This window comes from Aquarana catesbeiana, linkage group LG13 (assembly GCF_042186555.1).
Source record: "Aquarana catesbeiana isolate 2022-GZ linkage group LG13, ASM4218655v1, whole genome shotgun sequence".
Taxonomy (NCBI): Eukaryota; Metazoa; Chordata; class Amphibia; order Anura; family Ranidae; genus Aquarana; species Aquarana catesbeiana.
This window is the reverse complement of record NC_133336.1, coordinates 211635107-211657639: the sequence shown is the minus strand read 5'-3', so window position 1 is coordinate 211657639 and position 22533 is coordinate 211635107. Positions and strand designations below refer to the sequence as shown.

General features: G+C 45.0%; 1 protein-coding gene and 1 pseudogene across 1 annotated transcript in view; both read left to right on the top strand.

Annotated features, from left to right (window-relative positions):
- Positions 1-22533, top strand: part of LOC141116664 (NACHT, LRR and PYD domains-containing protein 3-like) — a 213150-nt gene that overhangs the window by 20184 nt on the left and 170433 nt on the right. The window lies entirely within an intron of this gene.
- On the top strand, positions 1044-1159 carry LOC141120688 (5S ribosomal RNA; annotated as a pseudogene).

Below are 22533 nucleotides of genomic sequence, written 5' to 3'. Positions count from 1 at the left end.
CCCAGGGACAAAAGAGGTCTTGGAGGAGGAAACCTACAAGATACTGAAGCCTCCTTATGAGGAGGCGCCCCTGCTCACTCAATAGGGGGAATTCTTCTGCAGTTCTCAAGGATCTGGCAGGAAGAGTATCAAGATGAATGGGGGACATCTTCAATAGCTCCAAGGTACAAACTGGAGTACCAAGAGTTCCCGTCTCCTCGTTTTCTCAGATCAAATGTTCCTAAGGATCCAGAGAAAATGAAGTCTTTCTCTAAAGCATTGGACCATCTTTTGTCATTAAGTGATCATGGTGGTCCCCATGTAAGAGCAGAGGTTGGGGTTTGGTTAAATCCAAATGGACATTCTGGATCTCAAAAATCTAAATTCAGTTCCTGAATATAACCACTCCTTTTCCGCATGGAGTCAATCCAATCGGTTATCTCTATCCTACAAAGAGGAGAACTTCTGGCGTCAGTCAACGTCAAAGATGCATACCTCCATATGCCTCCTCCTCGCTCACTAGTAATATCTACTTTTCAAGGTGGAAAATCTTCATTTTCAGTGTGTAGCTCTGGTCTAGCTACTGCACCTTCACTGTTTACAAAGGTTCTGGCCCCTCTTCTAGCCAGATTAAGGGCCCAAGGTATAACGATTATGGTTTACCTGGACGATCTATTCTTGATAGTCCAGTCGGTAGCCTGCTTAGACCAAAGTATGGTCACCACATTAAACTACCTGGAATATATAGGTCGGTTTCTCAGCCTAGGAGAAATCTTCTTTAAAACCATGAAAAGAGCTAAGATACTTGGGTCTGATCATAGGTACACCCAGAAAAGGGTATTCTTGCCCCAGACAAAGATCAGTGCCATAAAGGAACCGATTTAGGTGGTTGAAGCAAGATTAATTCTTCTATTCAACTTTGCATGAGGTTGTTGGGAAAGATGGTGGCTTCATTCGAGGCCGTTCCTTATGCTCAGTTTCATTCAAGACTGCTGCAAAACATTATCCTATCAGCTTGGAAAAAAGGGTTCAAGTTCTAGATTCCCAATGTGTCTGACTCCGAAGCCTACGGCCACATCACCCTGAAAGCGCACAATCTCATATGATCTTGGAGGCTAAGCAGGGTCGGGCCTGGTTAGCACCCGGATGGACCACCTGGAAATACCAGGTACTGTAGGCTGGGTATGCCGGAGCCTCAGTTTATGGTTAATATCCAAAAATCTGCAAAGGGGAAAATCCTTCCTTCAGTTACCACGGAAGTGGCCCAGATCAGAAATGACCTTGCCCATTATCATTCTAGAAATTCAGGTAGAGCACTTGGTTCTGAGGGCCTGAATGTTCAGTTTACATTATTGTCCTGCCAGCATTCATTCTGACTATGCGACAGCAATGGCATATATTAATCACCAAGGGGGCACAAGAAGTTGTGCAGCCCAGAGAAAGGTGAATCAATTCCTATCTTGGGCAGAAAACAATGTACTTTGCCTATCAGCAGTCTTCATTCTAGGAATAGAAAATTGGCAAGCGGACTACTTGAGTCGCCAGCAGTTGTTCCCGGGAAAACGGTTCCTTCACCCCGATATCTTCCTGTCAATATGTCAAAGATGGGGGATCCCAGACATAGATCTGTTTACGTCCAGGTTCAACAAAAAAATCAACAACTTTGTGTCAAAAACAAAGGGTCTGCTAGCATGCAGAACAGATGCCTTGCTATTCCAGTGGAATCGGTTCTCACTGATTTATGCATTCCCTCCTATTCTGCCTGTGTCCACGACTTCTTCGCAGGATCAAGCAGGAAGGGAAGTCATGATTCTTGTGGCCTCCAATGGGGCCCAGAAAATCTTGGTATGCAGGGATCGTAAAGATGACAGTAGGGGACCCATAGACCCTACCGCCACGGCCAGACCTTCTTTGGCAAGGTCCGTTTTTCCATCCTACTTTACAAATGCTAAATTTAACGGTTTGGCTATTGAGACCCACACTCTGAAAAAATGTGGGCTGTCAGGTTCAGTGGTTTCTATCTTGATTAATGCAAGGGAGCTGGCCTCCATAATTATATATTATGGAGTCTGGGAAGCATATGTCTCCTAGTGTGAAACCACGGGTTGCACACCAGGAAATAGGTCAAAGGTAGAATCCTTGATTTTCTGCAGATGGGGAGAGAAATAAAGCTGGCCTTGAGTGCTTTCTAAGGACAGATCTTGGCCTTATCGGTATTATTTCAATGACCACTTTGCTTTCTTTGGTTCAAAACTTTATTCAGGGGTAACACAGCTTAATCCCCGTTTAGGTCACCTCTGAACCCTTAGGACTTGAATTTAGTTTTTGGAGGCCTTACAAAACCGCCTTTTTTATTTTGGACCGATACAACATATTCCCTCGGTCCTTTTTAGACAAGGAAACTATTTTTTCTGGTAACCATATCTGCTTCAAGAAGGGTATCAGAATTGGCTGCTTTTTCTTGTAAAGAGCCATATTATTATTGTTCACAAGGATAAGGTAGTATGGCGTCCTCATCCTAACTTTTTACCGAAGGTAGTATCAGGTTTTTATCTAAACCAGGATATTATTCTATCTTCATTTTTTCTACATCCCTGTTCTATGGAAGAAAAATCACTACATTCTCTTGATGGAGAGCAGTCTACTTAAAGACGACTGCTCAGATTCAGAAAACTGATGTTTTGTTCGTATTGCCTGAAGGTCCTAAAAAAGGATGGGCAGCATGAAAATCTACTATTCTAAATGGATATGCCAAGTAATCGTTCTGGCTTATGGTTTAAAGAGGTAGTTTCTACCCTCTCAAATCAAAACACACTCCTCTAGGGCTGTTAGTGCTTCATGGGCAGTGCATCACCAAGCCTCCATGGCTCAAATCTGCAAGGCCGCAACTTGGTCTTCAATCCATACATTTACCAGATTCTATCAGATGTAAAAAGACATGAGAATGCTTCCTTTGGGTGCAGTGTACTGCATGCAGCAGTATAAATCCTCCAATCTCATGGTGCCCTAATTCTGTTGTGTCTCCCTCCCCTCAGTTGGCATTGCTCTGGACGATCCCACATAGTAATTACTATGGCTCTGTGTCCCATCATGTACGATTCAAGAAAATAGGATTTTTATAACAGCTTACCTGTAAAATCCTTTTCTTTTGAAGTACATCATGGGACACAGAGGTCCCGCCCCTCTTTCTAGTATACACGTGTATTGCTTTGCTACAAAACTGAGATGCTCCCGGTATGGGAGGGGTTACATAGGGAGGCAACTTCCTGTTTAGGGTGTGCCAGTATCCAGCACCTGAAGGTGGACTATAACCCACATAGTAATTACTATGGCTCTGTGTCCCCTGATGTACTTCAAACCAAAAGGATTTTACAGGTAAGCTGTTATAAAAATCCTATTATTCAGTAGAGTCCTAAGAGCCCTAAAGGGCGCTACATCATCCACTAGGCCCAATAGACAGACCCTCACAATCATAGGTATCGGTATTACCAAAAGCTCTGATATACAGGATGTGACCTCGGACCAAAACTGCTGGATTTGTGGACACTTCCAGAAAATATGATATGCACTTGCAGGTCAAAAGGAGCATCTCCAGCACTCAGCTGAGCCGGAATGAAAAATCTTGGCCGACGTAGCTGGGGTAAAGTAGCTCCTATGTAAAAACTTGAATTGAATCAATTTATCCCTAGCCTATACAAGGTGTTTAAAGGGTTGTGTCCACATGTCATCCCAGTCCTCTCCCTGTATGTCAGGTACCTCTGCTTCCCACTTTTCCCAGAACCTGATTAAGGCCCGTGGTGTCTTTTTAAAGAATTCCTTATATGTCACAGATAGGTGTTTGGTAAGCTCCTTATCTAGTAAAAAACTCTCCAAGCCAGAGGCCAGGGATTCCACTTTTACACCTCTAACCTGCACTTGAAAGGCATGACATAATTGAAAAAAATCTAAATAGATAAGAGTTAGGTAGGTCATGCCTTGCTTTCATTTGTGCAAAGGTCAACAGATCCCAATAATAGGTTATATCCTTTATTGTTTTTATTCCCTTGATCGCCCAGACCATACGGTCTGGTATGCTATAGAAATGGGAAAGTGTAGGGTTCATCCACAATGGGGCAGAGGAGGAGACTCCCTGGTAACTTGGGCACACGAGTTTAACCACAGATTCCCAGGCTTTAATAGTGTCCCTCATTGTTAAAGTGAGCGGGAGGTCCAATTTAATTCCTCTATAAAGAGCCATTCTCAGGCTTTCATAAGACCCCAGATGGGCTGCTTCTAGAACAGTGGCTGAGTCCCCATCGTCTGCTAGCAGCCATTGATAGATAAAAAACCATCTGGCCAGCCAGATAGAATTTCTGCCAGTCGGGCAAGGCCAAACCCCCCTGATCCCCAGGTTCTTGTAGCACTTTTATGCCTATTCTAGGGGGTTTAGACGCCCATAGGAAGTAACTGACTATCAATCTTTTTAAAGTAGGATTTCGGTACCTACAATGGCTCATGTCTTAGGAAATATAAAATGACGGGGAGAAGTTTCATTTTAAGCAAACTATACCTGCCTATCAAGGATAAGGGTAGCCTCGTCCAAACCTGGACTTTCTGCTTGAGGAGTGTCAAGAGAGGATGTAATTTTAAGGGGCATATAATCCTGAACATTTGCTGTAATTTTCACCCCCAAATATTTAAAAGAGGGCACCCATTGTAGCGGGATGTCTGGGTTTGCCCCCTCTTTACCGCCCACATCTACAGGTAGAATAGACTTGCTCCAGTTCACCCTCAACCCGGAGAATGAAGCAAATTGATCAAGAATAGCTAACACTGCTTGCAGTGAGGCACCTGGGTCTTTAAGAAACAGGAGCAAGTCATCAGCATAAAGCGCAAGGGATTCATGCCCACCCTGATGGCCCCAACCTCCCCTGATGACCGAAGGGCAACAGCTATGGGTTCCATGGCAATAGCAAATAGGAAAGGGGATAGTGGACACCCCTGCCTAGTGCCTAGGCCTTTATGTATGACCTCCTAACGGGGTATGGTGCCATAAATCAATGGTGAAAAAAACAGACAGATAAATTGTCTTCTAATGTTCACGTGTGAAATTACAAAAAGGGGAGTATGTATTCCAGTGGTGTCTTTCTTATAATGATACTGAATCCTCTGTATAAAAACCGTATTTGGGGTGTAGCTAATGTTCAATGGTTGATGCAAAAGTAAAATAAAAATAAAATAAATTAAATTCTGTCTGAATTGTGCTATACCCTCTGGCAGCCGGTTGTCAATATGATTTCAGCAACCAAAAAGGGTAATCCAGCTTACCCAACTTACTCCTCTATTTAATTATCAAAATTAGGTTTGAGTGATTTAAGTGAAGTGTCCAAAATGTGTTACACCCCCTGGGTGTCTTATCAGTGAAAAAATATGTGCAAACGGAGACCTTTACTATTCACCAACGATATGATATAGATGTCAATAAACATGGTCGAATTGATTAATAATGTATTCTACAAAATTAGTGCAATTAACATTAAGAAAAACAAACAAACAAAAAAAACTTCTTGTTCAGGTGCCAGCTAGTGATGGTGCTCCTTATTTGTGCTCCTACTGTGCATGCACTCAACAAATAGCCTCACCCCCACAGGGGTACTGCGCAGCCACAGTATCTGCCACTGTGTAGCAATCCCTGGCGGTCCTGGTCTGTGCTTTAAGTGTTGTTAGCAACATTTTGTATGTTCGTCATGTAGAAGAGAAGAGATGCCCATAGTGTAAAACCGTTTATTTAAAACTTTATTTTATTAATTAAAAAGTTGTACTCACATTTTAGATAAATTGTATAAGCATGAAAGTATGGGTGGATGGATGCTGTCAGAAAACTGTTTTCGTATAGCCGGAGGTGAGGTAAGACGTTTGTGACCCCGCCCTACGCGTTTCATCATTGGACGTCAACAGGAGCATCTATCTTACTACACCTCCCATCCTTAAATAGCATGTGGTGTCCATACTGTGATTGCGCACAATTTCAATAGCAGCGGCCATTTTGGTGAAGATATTGAGGACCGAAGCCCATATTGTTTGGATGTCAGGAGAATTCCCAAGTGTTTAAACCAGCGTTCGGTTTTCCTACGATGAAAATCAATGCCGAAATCTGGATCTATGAATATCTAAACATCCTTGGATGCTTACACATATATAATATTACGCTTTTATAGTTGATCCAAGGGCTTGATGGCATAGTATTAAAATATCTGATATATATCATCTGACTTTAGATATTTTAAAACATCCTTATAAAATACTCACTATGAAAAACATTTTTTATTTATGTATGTCTAATTTTGGCATTTGTTCAACATATGGGGACCAAATTTCATTACAATGCTATTGCACAAATAATATCAAAGTTTTTTTTAGAATATATTACATCTGACTCTCATATACAGGACCTATTAAAAGGTTTTGTTTCTTTGAAATATAGTAATAATCTTTCTAGCACATTATATAGAGTCCGTTATAGGCCTCTATTTGTTTGTTCCCCACAGTTGATAAATGCTAAGAGCACTAGGACATAGTCAATGACAATGTTCTTTTCAGTTTTTCTTTATGTCCTTAGTAATATGGTTTTGTAACATAGTGGTAGTATTACGCTTCCTCAGAATGAACTGTGCCCAAAGCTTTTTTGCTGGTTGTTTGTGTTTTTTTGGAATATATTACATCCGACCCTTACACATAGCTTCCACAGTAGACTTTGATTCTTACCATATAGTTAGATTTATGGAATCTGATATATTTGATCCTTACAACTATGATCCCCCTTTCCTAGTTTTTGTGCCCTAGCTCCATACAATCGATCATAATATCAGAATTTATTCCCTTTCATAAGTTAAATTTTATGACATACATCTACAAGGCCCTGAGAAATATGACATGAACAAATGGTAATCATATTATAAATTTTCCAAGTGTCACTTTTTTTTCATATCATCATAAGATCACTGGCTTTGGAATTTATATATTACGGAATTACCATATGTAATCCCTATACATAAACTAAAGTGCAACCTGCACAGGCAAATTTCTCTAATCATACTAACTAATCATTATTTCCCCTCTATCTTTAATTATTCCTTTCCCATCCCCAATAGAATTTAAGTGGTCTTACTGGAAACTCAAATCTCCTCTTGGAAATAGGCATACTCCACATAATATGTCAAGCTTACTATTGATCTATTTCCACTCTCATCCAATAGGTGGCAGACTTCATTTTTTCATATACATTTATTTTATATATTTGTTTTATATATTTTGAAATCTTTTGTAATATTTTTCTCCTTTTTAATTCTTTTTATAACATTCTATTTTTTTATTTAATCATGTATAATTTAATTATGTCTTGATATACTCACTTCCAACATTAATGATGTGTGATTTAAGGTGGGATTAATGTTGTGCACATGCCATCGGAACAATGCGCCCTGGATAATAGTATGCAGTGACCTTATTTTAATACTATGCCATCAAGCCCTTGGATCAACTATAAAAGTGTAATATTATATATATGTAAGCATCGAAGGATGTTTAGATATTCATAGATCCAGATTTCGGCATTGATTTTCATCATAGGAAAATCGAACGCTGGTTTAAACACTTAGGAATTCTCCTGACATCCAAACAATATGGGCTTCGGTCCTCAATATCTTCACCAAAAAGGCTGCTGCTATTGAAATTTTGCGTAATCGCAGTATGGACACCACATGCTATTTAATGATGGGAGGTGTAGTAAGATAGACGCTCCTGTTGACGTCCAATGATGAAACGCGTAGGGCGGGGTCACGAACGTCTTACGTCACCTCCGGCTATACGAAAACAGTTTTCTGATGGCATCCATCCACCCATACTTTCATGCTTATACAATTTATCTAAAATGTGAGTACAACTTTTTAATTAATAAAATAAAGTTTTAAATAAACTGTTTTACACTATGGGCATCTCTTCTCTTCTACATGACGAACATACAAAACGCTGCACAGACAAGCCTGCCAGGGATTGCTACACAGTGGCAGATACTGTGGCTGCACAGTACCCCTGTGGGGGTGAGGCTATTTGTTGGGTGCATGCACAGTAGGAGAACGAATAAGGAGCACCATCACTAGCTGGCACCTGAACAAGAAGTTTTTTTTTTATAATCTATAATCTTTATAATATTCCCTCTTTTGAGAGGAGTTAGTTATTAGAGGATACACACTTGCACATTGATTTATGGCACCATACCCCGTTAGGAGGTCACACATACAGGCCTAGGTGCCTGTTGATAATTTAACATCTACATTTTTTGACATTCTGTGTAGCACTGCAGGAGGTGTAATACAGCAGTTTTTTTATAAAATATTTCATTTAACGAAACAGCGCCACACCTACATTCTCCTTTATATTCATCTTAGTGCACTCCACCTAGCTGGAGGGGTACTTGTAGAGGCAGCAGTTCCATTTTTGTTTTTTTCCTTGCGCGGATTTACTCACATATTACTTCACCCCCGCCTAGTGCCTCTGCCAACCTCAAAAAATTCAGACACTGACAGTCCTAATCTTATTGCTACTCTAGGGCGTTTATATAGCATGGATATCCACTTCCTGTAAATAGGCGAGACACCCATGCGTTCAAGGACCTTGTGCATATAACACCAATCAACTGAATTGAACACTTGTTCTATGTCTATTGATACCACTATTCTAGTCTGGGACTCCGTAGGTGGAAGTTGCAAATGGATAAAAAGTCTCCTTAGATTTGTGTCCGTGGATTTACCCGGCATAAACCCCGTTTGATCTATATTAAATATAGAGGAAATAACCTTTGCTAGCCTGGTCACTAATACTTTAGTTAAAATTTTATCAAAAGGATCATATATGCATCCAGCATGGAATCCGGCAGAGTGTCATTTGCAAGGCAATATTCCAGGAGTCTGGGGGCTAACTGTGTAACATATGACTTATAAAAAACAGCCGGAAAGCTATCCGGTCCAGAGGCTTTATGGGGGAAAGCAAAATTTGACGTTTCAATATCCTTAGTGGTAATTTTGGCATCTAAAGCATTTCTATCTTCCTCTGACAATCTTGGGAGCGATGGGCCTTCCAATAGGGTATCTAGAGCAGACACATCATAAGGTGCTATAGGGGAGTATAGAGCTGAGATGAAGTCAATAATTCCTTCATTATGGTCTGTGGCTCAGAGACCAAGTCACCCCCCCTAGTTCTGAAAACTGGAATATTTATGATTGGGTGATAGTCAGCAACTAACATAGCTAATAATTTCCCATTTTTATCCCCTTCAGCAAATATTGTGTGAGCCCTCCGCTGTGTTTCTGAATGCGCCAGGTCCGTAAAATGTAGGGACAGAAGACGCCTTCCCTCCAACAGAGACTCAAATAAGGTCCTCGTGGGGGAACCCGCAAGGGCCTCAGCACACTCCCTCTCCCTAGTCTGTAGAGTTTGAAAGTCCTCATTGTTGTTTACACGGGCCGTCTTAAATGCAGAGATAAATTCCCCCTAGCCACAGCCTTGAATGCATCCCACACTATAAGCGGACCTGCTGATTCAGCATTAGAAGTCCAGTATGATATAATCGATTCCTCTAGTTGGGCAGACACCTGCTCATTTTGTAACCAGCTGGGTGACATCCTCCCCCTTTTGCCCCCATTGGAAAGGCCAGGGTAAGAGAAAGAGGGTTATGGTCAGATAAACCCACGCTTAATATTCTATTTCAGTCAGGAACAGCAACAAAAGCCCATTGCCAAAAGCTAGATCTATCCTTGCCGAGGATCTATGGGCTGTGGATACGTGGGAGAAGCACCTGGCTGCTGGATGTTTCCCTTGCCATAACTCTAATAGCCCCTCTACATTTGCCCAGTTGACCAAATCAGAGTTACCCATTCTGTTCAGATTGTAAGAGTCCAATGCCGCGTCTAACACAGCATTAAAATCACCCATCAAAACAATAAGAAGGTTAGAAAATTGGACCACTTTAGCCATAAAGTATCTGGACCTGAAAGGAAGGAGGCAAATAAACATTTACCAATAATAATTTGCAATAACAAACATCCAGAACAACCGCCACGTATCGACCCCTGGGTCCAAGGTGACCTGGTAGATTGTGCACAGGGTTGCCTTGCTAATTAGAATGGAGACACCCCTAGCAAATGTTGAATAAGTAGAGTGCAGGGCTCTCTGGATCCATGGACTACGCAAAGCTAGGATATGATTGCAATCCAGGTGAGTCTCCTGCAGAAAAACGATATGCAGCCTGGTTTGTTTTAAATATTGGAAAACAAAAGCCCTTTTGTATTTGTTATTCAAGCCTCTGATATTCTAGGACAGAAATGTAACCTTATCAGCCATGACTGCTATAACCCATTAATGCATCCCAGCAAGATAATAACAATAGATCTATGGCTACTGTATGTAGCCACCACAAAAAAACATGGAGCCAATTCATTGTGGAATGGTATCAAAAGCTAAGGCACATTGGAGAACTGTGACAAACAAAATTGCCCCCTGCTGTTATATCAAATACCCAAGTAAAAAAACTAAAAATAAAACCTCTGGTAGGTAGTTTAGTCCCAAAAACCAACAAAAAAAAAAAAACGGTGAGGTCATTCGGAAACAAACAAAAGTTTGGCAGCTCCATTGGTGGTTCTGCAGCTCCTCTGAACAATCCATTCGATAGGATCGTGGAGCAAAAGGAACAAAGTAAGGTGTAATGACAAGAAAGTAGGAAACAATATTGGGACTATGGCACCCTCCAGTGGTGTGTGATGTTATGTTCCCAGTATGCAGAACAGCATAGTCAGCCATGTGTGAATAGGAGGGAATGGAGTAGTTACAATGTAACCCTCAGTTTCCCCAGTGATCACTTATACCAACTGCAATCTCATTGGCCTAGATTAGAGAAGAAAGGTGAATGTAATCAGCACTAATATTGCAGCTCATTCTCCAGTCATTCCCGTGGCTCCAACAGGTAAACCACACTTCCACTGCTCCTTCATGATATACAGGGAGCCTGTATACATATGGTAGGTCATAATGGATTTCCTTACCTCTCCCATGATTATGGAGTAATACAGACCAAAAAAAGTGCAGTGGAAAAAAAGGGGAAGAACTATACAAGGAAGCTGGCTCCATCTAGTGGTACAATGAGGAATGTTCCTATAATAAAATCAGTGCAGACTTTAACATGTAACCAGAAGGAAATATAGTATTAGGAACCATGAATCAGATCGAGACAGAAGTATAGTTAAATCACACTTGTTTAATAATATTAATAAAAAGGTAAACAGAGTAAACAAATCAAAACAAGCCAGAGTTCAGTAACCGGATCGGGTAGTCAGCAAAACCAATGTCTGAGAGCCAGAGATAAACGTAGTAGTACAGCAAGCAGAATCAGGAGCCAGAAGGAATGTCAGCCGAGCAAGTCTTCAACAGGAACGCAGTAGAAAGTCTCTGTGATGTTAAAAAAAGCGAAGGCAGAGATCAAGTGAGCTGGACGGCTTTAAGTAGGCAGGACTGACGAGCAGAATCAACAACAGCTAGGTAACTGTGGAGAAAGATGGGAGCTGGCAATTAGCCGACAGCTGAGCGGCAAGCTCAGAGAAGGAAGGGCTGAGCCCAGCCCTGACAGTACCCCCTCCTCAATGACCCCTCCCCCTCAGAGGACCACCAGGCTTGAGGGAAAAATGTCTATGGAAATCACAGAGGACAGGGGCATGTACGAGGATGAGACCCAAGAGCATTCCTCCGGACTGTACCCTTTCCAATGCACCAGGTACTGTATGCGCCCACAGAACCTACGGGAGTAAACAATGGACTGTACTTCATACTCTTCATGGTTTTCAACCTCTACAGGGTGAGGATGGGGCACCGAGGTGATAAAGCGGTTGCAGACCAAAGGTTTTAATAAGGAGACATGAAATACATTTGAAGTACGCATATTAGAAGGAAGGTCTAATGCGTAAGCCACTGGGTTAATCCTGCAAAGAATATGGAAAGGCCCACTAATCCGAGGTGCGAACTTCAGTGAGGGAACACAAAGTCAGAGGTTGCGAGATGACAGCCAGACCCTGTCCCCAACCTGGTAGGAAGGCACAGGCAGACGTCTGTGGTCAGCATGGAGTCTGTACCTATCATTAGCATGATGCAAAGCCTCCGGGACTTGTGCCCTAGTGGAACGAAGACCACAGAGATGCTCCTCTAACGCAGGAATACTCTGCAGAACAGACGAGTCAGGCAACATGGAAGGTTGGAAACCATAATTCACCATAAACAGGGACAATCGGGAAGCAAAATTCAAGGCACTGTTGTGAGCAAACTGCCCATGGTAATAGGTCTGACCAGTTGTTATGATGGTCAGAAATATAGTAATGTAGGAATTGCTCCAAGGACTGATTGGCTCGTTCTGCGGCCCCATTAGACTGCAGGTGATACGCAGAGGAGAAAGCAAGCTGAATTCCCAGCTGTGCACAAAAGACTCGCCAGAACCGGGAGACAAACTGACTACCCCTGTCCGAGACAATCACCTTGGGTAGCCCATGTAAGCAAAAGATCTCCTGAGCAAAAATGGAAGCCAGTTCCTTAGAAGTGGGCAACATCTTAAGTGGAATACAATGACACATCTTTGAGAACCGGTCAACCACCATAAGGATAACAGTGTTGCCTTGGGAGTTGGGTAACTCCACAATGAAGTCCATAGACAGGTGGGTCCACAGCCTTTGTCAATTGGGTATGGGTTGTAGGAGGCCCACTGGAAGGTGTCGTGGAGTCTTACTCTAAGCACACACGGAACAAGCAGCTACAAAGGCAGTTACATCAGCCCATAGACTAGGCCACCACAATTGTTGGGAAATGGCCCAAATGAGTTGATTCTTCCCAGGATGGCCAGCAGCCTTGGGAGAATGGTAAGTCTGGAGCATGGCAGTACGGAGACTCTCTGGGACAAAGCAGCGGTCACAAGGTTTCTAAGGAGGAACATGGACCTGAGCAGCAAGAGTTTTGTCACCCACAGGAGAAGTAAGACTGGTGCAAACCTTAGCCAGAATACAATCAGGAGGAATCACAGGAACCGGAACCGACTCCAACTTTGAAGTGGAGGAAAATTGTCGTGACAAGGTGTCAGCCCTTACATTCTTAGTACCAGTTAAGAAGGAGACAATGTAATTGAAACTTGGCAAGAAAAGAGCCCATCGCGCCCTTCTGGGAGAGAGGAGTTTAGCCTCAGACAAGAATGTGAGATTCTTATGGTCAGTAAGTATGAGAACCGGTACAGTGGTACCTTCAAGGAGATGTCTCCATTCTTTCAGGGCTAAAATGATCGCCAACAGCGCTCTGTCACCAATCTCATAATTGCACTCCGCAGGTGACAATTTCTTGGAAAAGTAGCCACAAGGATGCATAGCACTCTGAGGTAGGACGTTGAGACAGAAGGGTGCCAACTCCAGTCTCAGAAGCATCAACCTCAGGGATAAAAGGCAACATAGGATCAGGATGTGCCAACACAGGAGCAAAAACAAAGGCAGCCTTGAGATTCTCAAAGGCCTTAATGGACCAACTCTGTGGGTTACCATCCTTTCCGGTCATATCAGTCAGGGGCCCAGGAAACGCTGTAAACCCATGGGTCGGGGCCACTGTAGGACTGCCGAAAGTTTCTCTGGGTCCATCAAAAAAGCAGCAGTGGAAATGATAAGCCCAGGAATTTAATCTGTTCACGATGGAACTCGCACTTCTCCAGTTTACAATAGAGATTGTTCTCTCTTAGTTTCTGAAGCAGACAACAGACATCTGTGTGGTGGCTCTCCAGGGACTTGGAAAATATGAGGATATCATCGAGATAAACCACCACACATAACTGCAACAAATCTCGGAGGATATTGTTAATAAATTTCTGGAAAACTGCCGGGGCGTTACAAAGGCCAAATGGCATTACGATGTACTCATAATGGCCTGTCCTGGTATTAAATCAGTTTTCCATTCATCACCCTCCTTAATCCGCACGAGATTGTATGCCCCTCTCAAATCAAATATGACCAAAAAAGAGAAAAAGAAAACCAGGTCCTACTCTATACACCCCTGGTGATAGGAATAATTATGTGCCTAAATAACTCTTGCCTGAGTATGGCAATGTTGCTAAAGCCAAGGAACAAGGCATATAATAAGAAGGTTAACCCCAGTCAAGCTGCTGGGGTCAAAAAGTGGCTACTTAAGCAACAACAAGTCAACACCTGGGCATGTATATAAAAATATCAAAATTTATTGCTAAATTTAAAAAAGCCTACTTCAACATATGTAGATTGCATAAATATGCGAATTAATGACTAGTATGCACTATATGCACCGCCAAGTGCTCTCAAAGGGAACTCCCTTGCCGCGCAAGAAATAATTGGAACACACACCAAACAAAAGTAAAAAGCCACTGACATAAACCAACATAAAACAACAGACACACATATAAAAACAACCATAACACAGATGGTCCGGACGTCGGCTAGCCACTCATAGTGAAACCGAAATGCGATAAAAGTCGCCTGGAGTACACTTCAACAAACTTGAATCAGCAGAGGGGGTATAATAACCCCCAAAGGCTAAAATGCCAAAGGCATATTTTCAGTGTCACTATGAATGGCCCCCCAGGGGTGGCACAAGCATGGTCATAAAGGTACAAACTGTTGCAGGATGTGCACATAGGATATGATGGATGATGTTGCCACAGGGATATTGAAAAACTGCTGTACATGATTGATCATCTAGCAAGTCGCATATAACAGTTCAACCCCACGATCTTGGACATGAGCGTGACAATGAATTCACTACTTCATATAGTGTGGTCACAGTGGACAGTCACTCCGAATAGCTGTCCTTGAAATCAGATGATCCATACAAACATCTTCCTATTGAAGCTTTAAAGTCATTAGTGCTGGCATATACCGTGGCAGCAGGCACACTTGGCCAAATGAAATGGGGATGGGATAGGAGGTAAAGGATGGAGAAAGTGAATAAAGTTTTAATTACGTTACCACCCTGTAGGTTAGCATGGGTTTATCGCTGTGTCAATGCCTTCATCAAGGTCTTCATGTGTCCATCCTCTTCTGGCTACTCCCATGTGATGAGACGATCTCCTCTTGTCACCATGTAGCCCTTGAGTTACCCGGAGCTTGTGGAAACAAACGTGCGTGACACTGGTTGGGCGGTGGAAGCGTCTGCCTCTCCTGTCTTCTCCTATCCTACGTCTCCTTTTCCCATAACGGTAAGCGTATTGTCCGTCTGGCATCACATGACCGCTGTGACGTCAACGTGTTTCGCTTAACCAATCCGCATAGCTTCATCTGGACTAGGCGTGGTTGGGGGCTGTCACTTCCTTTTATTCGTTAAGTCATTCTGACAGCTCCGCCCAAGTTGTTATTTACATCGTAAGCCCATGCCGTGGCTTCGCTTTCAGACTGGAATGGTTTGCTCAAAGTGAGGCTGTTCACATAGATTTGTTCTCCTCTTGCTCTTTCACGGTGTCAATGCTATTATAAACCTGATAGTTCAAGATGTTTTACTGATTTTTAAGTCTCTAGTCCTGAATTAATGGGGTCAGGAATGCCTAAAGCTACAACTGCCTATTTTCTACATTTATGTTTTATTAATAGGCAAACCACCTGATCAAAGATCAGTTAGATCGTTCTCTCTATCATATTTAGAGAGACAGACTACCAGTGACAAAGATAATGACAAGACTCAACACACACAAGGAAAGTATGAGCAAGATAGAATAGGATGGAAAAACTCAAAAGAGAATCCAAATAAACTGACCAGAGATTAGAGTTAGATTTGGGAGAATGAAAGGGTGAAGGGGGCCTACAGCTAAGGAGAGTGCACCATTCCTCCCCTTGTGGTGCACTCCTAATTTACCACAGGCTAACTCACTGGACCATCAGGTTCAATAATAAGTGGTAATTTGTTCTGGTTAGCCCAAATGGGGACAGATATACTAAGTATCTAGGTGTTTTGCATCTACCAAGGGTTCCATTGGGGGTTCAGGTAAACATTAACGCCCTCCACGCATACATCCAGTCAAGGCCACATGATGAGTACCCCTCAGTTGACCAAATGTCCTTCTCAAACAGGTGGGGATTTATCTCCCATGAAGGCCATGACTCCAGGCCCTACAGGGACGGGCATATCCATCAACTTCTATGGCATTAGGGCTCCAGGAAGGCCTGTAAATTCAACTCAGTGTTGAGTCCCCGAGGGGCGAGGGACCCCAACCGATAAATCAAGCTTCGTGAAAACCGTTGCTCCCTTGAGGCGGTCAAATAACTCTGTAATCAACGGAATCGGGTAGGCATTCTTAACCGTGAAATGATTGAGACCCCTGTAATTAATACAAGGTCTCAGTTCACCGCTCTTCGTCTTCACAAAGAAGAAACCTGCACCAGCAGGAGACGAGGATTTGCGGATGAAACCTTGAGAAAGTGTGTCTGCAATATACTCCTCCATGGCCTTATCCTCCAAGACCGACAAAGGGTATACCCAGCCACGAGGGGGTATGGCACCAGGTTGAAGGTCAATTGTGCAATCATAAGGCCGGTGTTGAGGCAAACTACCGGCTTGACCTTTGTCTAAGACATCGCTAAAATCGAGGGACTCCTCCGGCAGGGAGGAGAGTGAAGAGGTGCACAGGACCTTGGATACCCTCTGGAAGCATGTCTCACTGCATTGTGGTGACCAGGAGAGAACCTCAGCATGGTGCCAATCAAAAGAGGGGTTGTGCCTCTGTAACCAAGGATAACCAATAACCAGTGGAAACCTAGGTGAGGAAATACCTTGGAATTGGATTATCTCATGGTGAAGAGCCCCTACGGCCATGGACAACGGAACCATCTCATGAGTCACATGGGCAGGCTGTAGAGGTCTCCCATCAAGAGCCTCAATGGCAAGGTTAGTGTCACGCAGCTGCAGCGGAATAGAGTGCTGCGATACAAAGGCAGCATCAGTGAACAGGCCTGCAGCTCCAGAGTCGATTAGAGCCTGTATCTTGATGGATGACTCAGCCCAAGAAAGAGTGACCAAAATCGGGGGCTTATCCTTCTGGATAACTGGGGACGAAACAACGCCACCTAAGGTCTGTCCATGACAGGACCTCAAGGTTCGGGCGTTCCCTGGAATGGTAGGACAAGACTTCAAAAAGTGACCTGCCTGGCCACAATAAAGGCACAATCTCTCCCTCCTAAAGGTTCTCTCATCCGCAGAGAGACATGTGAAGCCCAAGTGCATGGGTTCATCTTCACTGACCTTCACTCGGTACCAGGAGGCATGGGAGGTGAGGGAGGCATGGGTGGGACTTCAAAGCTCGAAGGCAAACGTACAGGAGGCTTCCGCAAGCGCTCCTTAAAAGAGAGTCTCTCTGAGTCTGGAGTCAATGAGGATGGCAAACGTGATCAACTTCTCCAGCTCAGTGGGTATATATCAGGCTGCTATCTCATCCTTGATGGAATCCGAGAGACCATGAGAAAAAGCAGCCACGAGGGCCTCATTGTTCCAAGCAACCTCTACTGCCAGGATACGGAATGTTTGATGGACATGAGGCACTTGGCAGCAGATGGGGAGCATGCGGGAACGTCAAATACCCTTTTAAAGGAGGCCACAAACTCCGGGTAACTCAAGACAACAGGTTTTTGCATCTCCCATAGAGGGCTTTCCCAGGCCAAGGCTCTCTCATAAAGCAAAGATATCACGAAACCTAGTACTTTGCTTCTGTCCGTGGGAAACGCCTGGGGCAGCATCTCAAAGTATATCTCAACCTGGTTGAGAAACCCTCTGCATTGAACTAGATCGCCCCCAAATCGCTGGGGAAGTGGAGCGGAACCAGACATGCCTCTTATAGAGATAATACTCGAGGCGGGTGCCTGCACAGAGACTGGTGCAGCAGCAGGGACAGCCTGCATCTCGGGTTGTACCGGAGCAGCCACAGTGGGAGATTCCAGGTGAGCCGTGTGACTCAGGAGCATTTGTAACTCTATGGCAAACTGATCAATGCTGTGATCTTGCTCATCCAATCTGGAGAAAATATTACCAACAAGTGGATTGACTGTATCTTCTGAATTCATGGCCTTCACCTACTATCAGGAGCCATGAATCAGTCCGAGACAGAAGTATAGTTAAATCACACTTGTTTAACCACTTGCTTACTGGGCACTTAAACCCCCCTCCTGCAGGCAATTTTCAGCTTTCATACAATACTGTACCCAAATGAAATTTTTATCATTTTTTTCCCACAAATAGAGCTTTCTTTTGGTGGTATTTACTCACAGCTGGGATTTTTATTTTTTGCTAAACAAAAAAAGATGGAAAATTTTGAAAAAAAAAATCATGTTTCATAGTTTGTTATAAAATTTTGCAAACAGGTAATTTTTCTCCTTCATTGATATGCGCTGATGAGGCGGCACTGGTGGGCACTGATAGGCTGCACTGATGGGCACAGATAGGCACAGTTAAGGCGGCACTGATAGGCACAGTTAAGGTGGCACCGATGGGGACAGATAAGGTGGTACTGATGGGCACAGATAAGGCGGCACTGATGGCCACTGATGGGTGGCACGGATGGGTGGCATGGATGGGTGGCACGGATGGGTGGCACGGATAGGTGGCACAGATGGGCACTAATAGGTACCACTGATGGGGGGCACTGATGGGTGGCACTGATGGGCAGTGATGGATGGCACTGATGGGAACTTATGGGCACTGGTAGGTGGCACTGTGGGCACTGATGGGTGGCACTGTTGGCACTGATGGGTGACGCTGGTGGGCACTGGTAGGCGGCACTGCTGCCTATTGCTAGGTGTCACTGGCAGGGGGCACAGATGATCACCGTGATTGGGACTGATGTCCCTCTCACGGCCGCTGGGGATCGGCTGTCAGTGCGAGGAGAAAAAATAGCAGATTACTGGCTCTGTTTACATCACATGATCAGCTGTCATTGGGGGACCGACCCCTTACTCCAATCTGTGATCAGGCGAGTCTTATAGACTCGCTGATCACCGAGCGCGTCGCACGCACCCTGCAGGGGGCGCGCAGGTCGCTCGTGCACGAGACAACGTCAATAGACGTAGTCCCAGCAAAGTAGGTCCACGCTGTTGCTGTCATTCGGCAATAGCGCGGATATGAACTGGTTAATAATAATAATAATAAAAAGGTAAACAGAGTAAGCATAGTCAAAACAAACCAGAGTTCAGTAACTGGATCGGGTAGTCAGCCAAGCCAATGTCAGAGAGCCAGAGATAAACGTAGTAGTACAGCAAGCAGGATCAGGAGCCAGAAGGAACCTCAGCCGAGCAACTCTTTAACAGGAATGCAGGAGAAAGTCTCTGTGATGTTGACAAAGGCAAAGGCAGAGATCAAGTGAGCTGGACGGCTTTAAGTAGGCAGGACTGACGAGCAGATTCAACAACAGCTGGGTAACTGTGGAGAGAGATGGCATCTGGCAATTAGCTGAAGCTGAGCAGCCAGCTCAGAGAAGGAAGGGCTGAGCCCAGCCCTGACATAGAGCATATTTAACAGGTCACCATTAGTGCAACAGTGTGCATTTTCAAACAATAGGCAGTCTGGTGCAATCCAACAAAAAGAGGGAACAAGTAGTATAGCAGCAGCTACTTATAGTTCTTTATCCAGCCAATCACTCGCCTCCACTGAATTATCAAAGATATCACAGCCCCTTTGTATTGTATTCGGAGTTTGCTAGGGTAAAGCATACTATATTGTATCTCCTTTTTGTTAAATGAGCAGCGTTTTTTCTGGGTTTCAGCCAAAAAAAATAGGGAGCAAAATCACTCGGGTATTCTCAAACACAGATCCTGATGCTTCCTGGATTGGGCTAGAATCATGTCGCGATCCCTTTAGTTTAGGAATATAACCAGGAAGGGCCTTGGGAAAGCACCAGGGGGTGGATACCTGTGGGGACCCTGTGCGCTCTTTCCACTACATAGGTGGGGGGTAGATCTTGCAGGGAGAGTAACTGCTTGAAGAACTGCTGAGCAAAAGTAACAGGTGTAGCCCCCTCTGATCCCTCAAGGAAACCCACTAACCATATATTATTCCTTCTCTGCCTGTCCTCTGCATCATGCCCCCTGTGTTGTAGGGTTCAGTGGCATCACTAGGGTTGGTGTCACCTGGTGCGGTAAAACATGATGTGCCCCCCATTAGCAGGCTAGTGTGTTGGCAGGGCTCCCCCCTTAATCTGCCACAATGGAGAGAGCTGGGATGGAATTGGGGGGTGGATAGAGCTGGAATGGGATGGGGAATGGATGGAGCTGGAATGGGATCAGGGATGGATAGAGCTGGGATGGGATTGGGGTGGTAGATGGAGCTGGGATGTGATCGGGGGATGGATTGAGCCAGGATGGGATCAGGGGGATGGATGAAGCCGGGATGGTATGGGGGGATGGATGGACCCGGGATCTGGGGAATGGATGGAGCTGGGATGGGCTTGGGGTGGAGTGGATGGAGCTGGGATGGGATCAGGATTGGGGTGGGGTGGATGGAGCCGGGATGTGATCAGGGGATGGATGGAGCCGAGATGGGATTAGGGTGGGGTGGATGGAGCCGGGATGGGATTGGTGGGATGGATTACAGCTGGGAAAGGATCAGGGGATGGGTGGAACTGGGATGGGATCAGGGGGTGGATGGAGAAGGATGGGATTTGGGGGGTGGATGGAGCAGGAAGGGATTGGGGGGTGGATGGAGCAGGATGGGATCAGGGGGATGGATGGAGCAGGATGGTATTGGGGGGTGGATGAAGCAGGGTGGGATTGGGGGGTGGATGGAGCAGGATGGGATGGGGGGTGGATGGAATGGGATAGAATCGGGGGGGGGTGGGCCAGGATGGGATCTTTGATTGTTGGATATGTGCTAGGGGGTGCTTTGGAGGGGAGAGGAATTATGCTGGGGGAGGGGGTCAAACTTCAAATCTGCCCCCTCCTTCTACTTCTAGTACAAGTCCTCTCTAACCCAAAACAATGCACCCCTAGCACCTATCCTCTAACCCCCTCCCAAAATCAATTCTGGCAGCATAACTATTACCTGCCAATGCCCCCCTCCCAATCACCATGTCCCCCTCCTCTGCATTACTCCTGTTACATACCTCAGAGCAGGGGCTGTAGCGTGGATGGTGTCCCTCCTCCACCTCGGCTCTCCCTCCCAGCCTGTATACATGTCAGAGCCGAGGAGGAAGCAGCAGTGAGTGTAGCTGGCGGGGACTGAGATGTGATTGCAGCTGCATCGTATGTGGGACGGTCGGACCCTGGGCACCTCTGTCTCTGCCTCACTCCCTCCTCCCCCACTCTGCCTGCACATCACGTGGAGCTGGGCAGATTTCGGAAGGGAAGGAGGGAGCTGTGGTGCATCTCTCAATGTGAGTGCAAGTGCCAGTTTAAACCTGGTTTCACCCTCTGGCAGGTGTCACCCAGGTGCGGGCCGCACCCCCATAGCAATGCCACTTACCAGATCACACAGTTCCGACAGGTGTGTGTCATGGGAGTACGAGGTATCTTCCACCTCAGAGACTTTGTCCTCCACTGTTGTCAGCCTTCCCCGGATCTTATCTAGGTCGTGCCTGATCAGGGTGCATTCTGTAGAGAGGTAGTCTATCCGCCCCATGAGTTTAGCCTTGCTCGCACTTATGGCCTCCAGGATGGGTCTGGTGATTGCTTCATGCTCTGGATCATCAGGAAAATCTCCCCCAGTGTATTGCTCTGCCGTTCCCCCCCAGCTCCATTCTTGCATCATTCTGTTTGGTGCGCTGATCTGCTGACCGAGAAGACAAGATGGTGGAGGCAGACCCAATCACCATGTCTCTCATAGAGTGGGTTAGGTTCTGCTCCTTCTGCGCCTTCTGAGCCCTCTTGGCGGCTGATGAGGTCATCCCTGGGATGAGTGCACTGAGCCCTGCCTGGGTTTGTGCTCTGAACACGGGTGCAGGATAGAGCTCTGAAGAAACGCTTGCTGCCTCGCTTACATATGGCCACCGGTGGCGGCTGGTGCTCCAAATTTTTGGATGGGCGCAAACAAACTGAAAAATTCTGAAAAAAAACAAACAAAAATCAATTGCAGCCTCACTGTGCCCATCAAACACAGCCACTGTGCACATCAAACGCAGCCACTGTGCCCATCTAATGCAGCCACTGTGCCATCAAACGCAGCCACTGTGCCATCAAACGCAGCCACTGTGCCCATCAATTGCCGCCACTGTACCATCAAACATAGCCACTATGCCAAACACAGCCACTGTGCCCAAAAATTGCCGCCACTGTGACAAACTCAGCCACTGTGCCCATCTTATGCAGCAACTGTGCCCATCTAATGCAGCCTCACATGCAACTATATGTGCACAGGGATGTTTTTTTCAAAACGTAAAATGTTATATGTAAAAATATATATACTGTCCTCTGTATGATGTGTCAGTCCGCTCCTCAACGTCCAACATACTTCAATTGGTAGCTCCTCTAACCCCCAACTAGGAGCTGTACACTCACTCTGCTTCCTAGTCTG